The 7,752-nt window shown below is 37.1% G+C and overlaps 3 long non-coding RNA genes across 3 annotated transcripts; 1 reads left to right on the top strand and 2 right to left on the bottom strand.

The window, feature by feature from the left end:
- The first annotated feature begins 1,682 nt into the window (after positions 1 to 1,682).
- LOC144641463 (uncharacterized) lies at positions 1,683 to 3,087 on the top strand. Its single transcript, XR_013568560.1, has 2 exons — positions 1,683 to 1,939; positions 2,348 to 3,087. It is a non-coding gene; the product is annotated as an uncharacterized LOC144641463 (long non-coding RNA).
- Positions 3,088 to 3,230: 143 nt separating this feature from the next.
- Positions 3,231 to 4,670, bottom strand: LOC144641462 (uncharacterized). The gene is made up of 3 exons (XR_013568559.1): positions 4,483 to 4,670; positions 4,351 to 4,399; positions 3,231 to 3,967 (listed from the first exon to the last, which is right to left on the bottom strand). It is a non-coding gene; the product is annotated as an uncharacterized LOC144641462 (long non-coding RNA).
- Positions 4,671 to 6,300: 1,630 nt separating this feature from the next.
- Positions 6,301 to 7,681, bottom strand: LOC144641464 (uncharacterized). Its single transcript, XR_013568561.1, has 3 exons — positions 7,555 to 7,681; positions 7,422 to 7,470; positions 6,301 to 7,038 (listed from the first exon to the last, which is right to left on the bottom strand). It is a non-coding gene; the product is annotated as an uncharacterized LOC144641464 (long non-coding RNA).
- Positions 7,682 to 7,752: the final 71 nt, after the last annotated feature.

Genomic DNA, 7,752 nt, shown 5'->3' with positions numbered 1-7,752 from the left:
GAAGCAGTCAACGGAAACATGAGAAGTGTGTTTTTCGGTTACAACTGAGCGTACTTCAAAGCGAAGAACAGATGCTCAATATAACAGCAAATATCTTTTGGGAAAGCAATATTTGTATTACAGTAGCACTCAAGGAGGGACTCTTATATGAAAGGGACAGGATGGAGAAGACCAATCTGTGAGTGGGTCAAGCTCTTTGGACCTCTAGCTAAAAGAACCCATTTTCCATGCCCTAATCGGTCCAGACCGCCTAAACAGTCTCACGGCGTTTTTAATTTCTTCACGTGCAACCCTAAACGAGCTAAAAATAATAAAAAAAAATGGCTACAAATATTAAGCGTTTATTTTGTCCTAAACACCCCAATCCGTAATATACACCGAAGAGAATCTCCGTCACTTACATACTGGAGCCCCCCCCCCCCCCACCTAGAGCAGCATAGTTACTCTAAACTTCCTGGAAGCACTTAACTTTCGCTTGAAAAATTAAGTGTACCCTCTGATTTTATCAGTCTTGTTCCAGGTTGCAACTTGTAATTTAAATAAACGAGCTAAACTGATGTGAATTTAGTGAGCGCACCTTACTTTTTTCATGTTAGGATTACTCCCGGGGGGGGGGGGTACTCCCATATGTGGCCTATATAGGTATGTGCCGCCCGATAGGGTATGGTTTTTGAGGTTCTGGGTCCTTAAATAGGGTATCATTTTTGCTCCTTTTGGCAATGTGTTCCCAGTGTGATCCTTAGATAGGGTACCTAAATTCTAATAGCTAAAATAAACGCCCAGCTAAACGAAAAAAAAGGTTTCTTAAAACTGAATTTTCTGTTCAGGTATTAGTAAAGCGATTTTATAAAGACTTGTGTCTTGCTGTGCGCGGTTAGCCGTTATTTGGGTCATCACGGAGTGCTTCTCCTCCCCTTGAATAGGGTGTCATTTTTCGGTTTTGGGCCTTAAAAAAGGTATCAATTTTCGCTTTCTTTATCCTTAGATAGGGTCAGGGTTTAAGAACCTTGGCGGCACACCCCTATCCAAAAATTTATGGGAGTACCCCCCCCCCCCCGGAGATTACTGTTGTCAGGCTACTTCCACTCTATAAAATGTTGACCAAGAAAGGCTGATCCAAGAGCGCAATTCTTCTTACCTTGTGGTAAAAACCTCTATATAAGTTCCGCAACCTTGTGACCCTTGTTATTTTTGTCACTTTTTTTCGTGACCTCGAAGCTCGTGGAAATTGTTGTTTGAACCACAGGCGGCCCAAGCTCAAGAAAATTATTTCAACTCTTCGCATCGTGAGCTTGGGATGCCTGTGATTGAACACGTGAAATGAATAAACGAATGCTGTCACGGTTTGTTGTAATGCGTGACAACGTTGATCACTTGGGAAATCTTCTTTTAGTATACTTGCTAGTGGACTAGCTACAAATAAGAATTTAGAGACAACTGAATAAATTCAGTGGGTGACATCCACCGAAACTCAGTCCAAAAAAACGGTCAGATAAACAATTTGTTAACTCTTGATGAATAATCGATTGTTATTAACTTTCTCCAATCGATAACAATCTATAGTAAAGATTGTTTTTGTGAGTTCGATTGTTACGTTGCCGATACCAATAGCCCTTTTTACAGTTCCCGGCGCCATATTGGAAAAGTAACCGCGCAGACATCAAAGCGAGGCTAGAGTTGACCCGCGCCTGAGCGAGAAGAGAGATTACAGTGAGGATTCGGCAATTTGCTCGTCTTTTTTCGCGTTTTTCGAAAAATAATCGAAAGTTTCAATTCTAATATTACTCCTTCGTCATCTCCTAAGATGTAAGGAAAATATTGGACCGCTTTTGGCTGTAAAAAAAGGCGAGCGAGCTTCTCACGGGTCTTCACTTGTTTTGGTTTCCCAAGGAGATCCAGCGAAGAAATCCAAGATGTAATCAGATAAAGCGCCAGCATGGTAAGGGAAATTTCTTTGTCTTTAAAGCAAATGTTCTTTTCTCAGATCATAACAGCAAAGGATATATACACAAAACGCCTGAGTAAGCCGGTGGGATTTACGAAAGGTTTTTAATGTGCAATGTTTACAAAACTTTTGTTTACTTGTTTCTTATCACTGAAGTTGATGTTAATAATATTTTACATCAAATAATGCTCTACTGTTGACAAGTTTACAGTGAAATAAATATCCCAAATCAGGAAGTTATTCCCAATTTTGCAAACGGTTTTTTTTTTATTCTTGAGTCTGGTATTGTATTTTTATAAGAATAACAAATTAAGATACCGGCTAATTATTAACAAAGAGTTGCTTTTAGATAAAGTTATGGTTATTAGCTTAGTTAAATAAAGTTTTAATATCATTTCACAGGTGAAGAGCTATCCCAGTAAACAAGGATTGTGAAACAATCTACAAGGAATCCCCCACTTAAAAGAAGGCATAGAGAAACTTCTACTCAAGAAATTAAAATGCAAAAGCAAAGGAAATCCCTTTTTGTCATCAACCAGCAGTATTATAGCACTTTATAAATCGCCTGATGGTTAGTCTGATTGAGCTGCAAAGGAAATAATGCACATTGAAAAAACTGGTTGAATGTCAAGCAAAGTTAGGGTTCAGCCTCACAACAGCCGGGGTAGTTTAATGGTCTCTCAGTGATTACCCAGCATGAATCATTTCTCCAGAAGAGTTTAGAAGGCAACTCTTTTATCTTCATACTTTAGCAATGCATATATTCTCAACTTATTGGTCTCTATGCATTCGTCAGTTGTGGTTAGGAGAATTTGGTTGAAATTCAGGCCAAATTTAATTACTGTTTGTTTTCATCACCTCTAATATACATGTGTATGTATTGACTGGGTGGAATTTTGAGGCTGTTCATTCCCGAACAGTAAAGGGTTGACCACTCATGGGTCTTATTCACTAAAACCGGAAAATATGTCAATACCTATTTATATAATAAACAAAATTTTTGAATGTTTTTGTTTTAAAAAAAAAGTGGGGAGCTATAAAAATATAGGTCCTACATCATAACATGTAGTTTTGAAAATATTGATGTTATGTTTTAGATGAATTATTCTTTTAACATGACAATAAAGTAAATGTTTCTTGGAGGATAAGTGTGCATTTATGTTACGTGTGTCCGGGTCCTGTGACTTCTGCTGGTAAACTGTTCCAAACATTGATGGAGCTTCGACAAGTTTTAAAAAAAATAAATTTCCACTTTTCCCACGGAATTGAGATGAATTATGTTACTATGCCAAAGGGAATTTTATATGTACATGTAGATGTACTTTAAACTTTAATCATGAAGCTGGGTGGAACTCTGGTTCATTACGAACAAGAACAGTGTCCATATGAAACTCAGCCATTATCGAGGTAGGAGTTTCTCTTGTTGCACCCTTCTGAGGAATGTCTCAGGGGTGAAGTGTCTCTTGCCTCTTAACAAGAATTTGGTGTAAAAAACTGAGTGATTTCTCTCCAAAATAGAGAACACAGTGGCGGATCTAGGGGAGGGGCCCGGGGCCCCACCTTATTCTTAGGCTAAACAGAGGCCAGGATGAGGCAAGAATAAAGAACGAATACAGCTGTACCTGGACATGTAAAATAATAGCAATGATTTATTTTAAATTTGATCATAAAAAGTTTTAGACTTTGAAGCTTCTACCAGTAATGCAAGGTCCTCATTTTCCTGCATCACATAAGCCTTACCATTGTGTTTGGGTGGGTATTTTTTTTATTACAACATCAGGAACTGTGAAAACGCTTTTTAGAAACACCATCATAAATGACTTATTTCAAAACTATTAAGTCAATTACTGCATAGCTGATGCAGTAATTTCAACTGTGAAAACTTTTTTCAACTCTTCAACAATTTGCCCTCTGCTTGTGGTCTTTCCATTTGTTGAGTAGATGATTCTCTGTGTCTTCTTTTATCTGGGGGACTCCTTTTAGATTGTATCACAATCCATGTTTACTAGGATAGCTCTTCGCCTATGAGATAATATTAAAACCTTATTTTACTAAGCTAATATTAAACTCTATCTAAAAGTAACTCTTTGTTAAATTTATTCTTGTAAAAATACCAAAAATCTACCCGACTAAAAAAAAAACCGTTTGCAAAATTGGGAATAATTTCCTGATTTGGGATATTTATTTCACTGTAAACTTGTCAACAGTAGGGCATTATTGATGTTAAATATTATCAACATCATCTTTAGTGATAAGGAACAAGTAAACAGAAGTTTTGTAAACATTGCACATTAAAAACCTTTCGTAAATCCCACCGGCTTACTCAGGCGATTTGTGTATATATCCTTTGCTGTAATGATCTGAGAAAAGAACATTTGCTTTAAAGACGAAGAAATTTCCCTTACCATGCTGGCGCTTTATCTGATTACATCTTGGATTTCTTCGCTGGATCTCCTTGGGAAACGAAAACAAGTGAAGACCCGTGAGAAGCTCGCTCGCCTTTTTTTACAGCAAAAGCGGTCCAATATTTTCCTTACATCTTAGGAGATGACGAAGGAGTAATATTAGAATTGAAACTTTCGATTATTTTTCGAAAAACGCGAAAAAAGACGAGCAAATTGCCGAATCCTCACTGTAATCTCTCTTCTCGCTCAGGCGCGGGTCAACTCTAGCCTCGCTTTGATGTCTGCGCGGTTACTTTTCCAATATGGCGCCGGGAACTGTAAAAAGGGCTAATAGCCCTTTTTACAGTTCCCGGCGCCATATTGGAAAAGTAACCGCGCAGACATCAAAGCGAGGCTAGAGTTGACCCGCGCCTGAGCGAGAAGAGAGATTACAGTGAGGATTCGGCAATTTGCTCGTCTTTTTTCGCGTTTTTCGAAAAATAATCGAAAGTTTCAATTCTAATATTACTCCTTCGTCATCTCCTAAGATGTAAGGAAAATATTGGACCGCTTTTGGCTATAAAAAAGGCGAGCGAGCTTCTCACGGGTCTTCACTTGTTTTGGTTTCCCAAGGAGATCCAGCGAAGAAATCCAAGATGTAATCAGATAAAGCGCCAGCCATGGTAAGGAAATTTCTTTGTCTTTAAAGCAAATGTTCTTTTCTCAGATCATAACAGCAAAGGATATATACACAAAACGCCTGAGTAAGCCGGTGGGATTTACGAAAGGTTTTAATGTGCAATGTTTACAAAACTTTTGTTTACTTGTTTCTTATCACTGAAGTTGATGTTAATAATATTTTACATCAAATAATGCTCTACTGTTGACAAGTTTACAGTGAAATAAATATCCCAAATCAGGAAGTTATTCCCAATTTTGCAAACGGTTTTTTTTTTATTCTTGAGTCTGGTATTGTATTTTTATAAGAATAACAAATTAAGATACCGGCTAATTATTAACAAAGAGTTGCTTTTAGATAAAGTTATGGTTATTAGCTTAGTTAAATAAAGTTTTAATATCATTTCACAGGTGAAGAGCTATCCCAGTAAACAAGGATTGTGAAACAATCTACAAGGAATCCCCCACTTAAAAGAAGGCATAGAGAAACTTCTACTCAAGAAATTAAAATGCAAAAGCAAAGGAAATCCTTTTTGTCATCAACCAGCAGTATTATAGCACTTTATAAATCGCCTGATGGTTAGTCTGATTGAGCTGCAAAGGAAATAATGCACATTGAAAAAACTGGTTGAATGTCAAGCAAAGTTAGGGTTCAGCCTCACAACAGCCGGGGTAGTTTAATGGTCTCTCAGTGATTACCCAGCATGAATCATTTCTCCAGAAGAGTTTAGAAGGCAACTCTTTTATCTTCATACTTTAGCAATGCATATATTCTCAACTTATTGGTCTCTATGCATTCGTCAGTTGTGGTTAGGAGAATTTGGTTGAAATTCAGGCCAAATTTAATTACTGTTTGTTTTCATCACCTCTAATATACATGTGTATGTATTGACTGGGTGGAATTTTGAGGCTGTTCATTCCCGAACAGTAAAGGGTTGACCACTCATGGGTCTTATTCACTAAAACCGGAAAATATGTCAATACCTATTTATATAATAAACAAAATTTTTGAATGTTTTTGTTTTAAAAAAAAAGTGGGGAGCTATAAAAATATAGGTCCTACATCATAACATGTAGTTTTGAAAATATTGATGTTATGTTTTAGATGAATTATTCTTTTAACATGACAATAAAGTAAATGTTTCTTGGAGGATAAGTGTGCATTTATGTTACGTGTGTCCGGGTCCTGTGACTTCTGCTGGTAAACTGTTCCAAACATTGATGGAGCTTCGACAAGTTTTAAAAAAAATAAATTTCCACTTTTCCCACGGAATTGAGATGAATTATGTTACTATGCCAAAGGGAATTTTATATGTACATGTAGATGTACTTTAAACTTTAATCATGAAGCTGGGTGGAACTCTGGTTCATTACGAACAAGAACAGTGTCCATATGAAACTCAGCCATTATCGAGGTAGGAGTTTCTCTTGTTGCACCCTTCTGAGGAATGTCTCAGGGGTGAAGTGTCTCTTGCCTCTTAACAAGAATTTGGTGTAAAAAACTGAGTGATTTCTCTCCAAAATAGAGAACACAGTGGCGGATCTAGGGGAGGGGCCCGGGGCCCCACCTTATTCTTAGGCTAAACAGAGGCCAGGATGAGGCAAGAATAAAGAACGAATACAGCTGTACCTGGACATGTAAAATAATAGCAATGATTTATTTTAAATTTGATCATAAAAAGTTTTAGACTTTGAAGCTTCTACCAGTAATGCAAGGTCCTCATTTTCCTGCATCACATAAGCCTTACCATTGTGTTTGGGTGGGTATTTTTTTTTATTACAACATCAGGAACTGTGAAAACGCTTTTTAGAAACACCATCATAAATGACTTATTTCAAAACTATTAAGTCAATTACTGCATAGCTGATGCAGTAATTTCAACTGTGAAAACTTTTTTCAACTCTTCAACAATTTGCCCTCTGCTTGTGGTCTTTCCATTTGTTGAGTAGATGATTCTCTGTGTCTTCTTTTATCTGGGGGACTCCTTTTAGATTGTATCACAATCCATGTTTACTAGGATAGCTCTTCGCCTATGAGATAATATTAAAACCTTATTTTACTAAGCTAATATTAAACTCTATCTAAAAGTAACTCTTTGTTAAATTTATTCTTGTAAAAATACCAAAAATCTACCCGACTAAAAAAAAAACCGTTTGCAAAATTGGGAATAATTTCCTGATTTGGGATATTTATTTCACTGTAAACTTGTCAACAGTAGGGCATTATTGATGTTAAATATTATCAACATCATCTTTAGTGATAAGGAACAAGTAAACAGAAGTTTTGTAAACATTGCACATTAAAAACCTTTCGTAAATCCCACCGGCTTACTCAGGCGATTTGTGTATATATCCTTTGCTGTAATGATCTGAGAAAAGAACATTTGCTTTAAAGACGAAGAAATTTCCCTTACCATGCTGGCGCTTTATCTGATTACATCTTGGATTTCTTCGCTGGATCTCCTTGGGAAACGAAAACAAGTGAAGACCCGTGAGAAGCTCGCTCGCCTTTTTTTACAGCCAAAAGCGGTCCAATATTTTCCTTACATCTTAGGAGATGACGAAGGAGTAATATTAGAATTGAAACTTTCGATTATTTTTCGAAAAACGCGAAAAAAGACGAGCAAATTGCCGAATCCTCACTGTAATCTCTCTTCTCGCTCAGGCGCGGGTCAACTCTAGCCTCGCTTTGATGTCTGCGCGGTTACTTTTCCAATATGGCGCCGGGAACTGTAAAAAGGGCTA

This window comes from Oculina patagonica, unplaced genomic scaffold (genome assembly GCF_052425735.1).
Source record: "Oculina patagonica isolate OP01 unplaced genomic scaffold, crgOcupat unplaced963, whole genome shotgun sequence".
NCBI lineage: Eukaryota > Metazoa > Cnidaria > Anthozoa > Scleractinia > Oculinidae > Oculina > Oculina patagonica.
The sequence above is the reverse complement of the archived record's forward strand: the minus strand, read 5'-3'. Positions and strand labels throughout refer to the sequence as shown.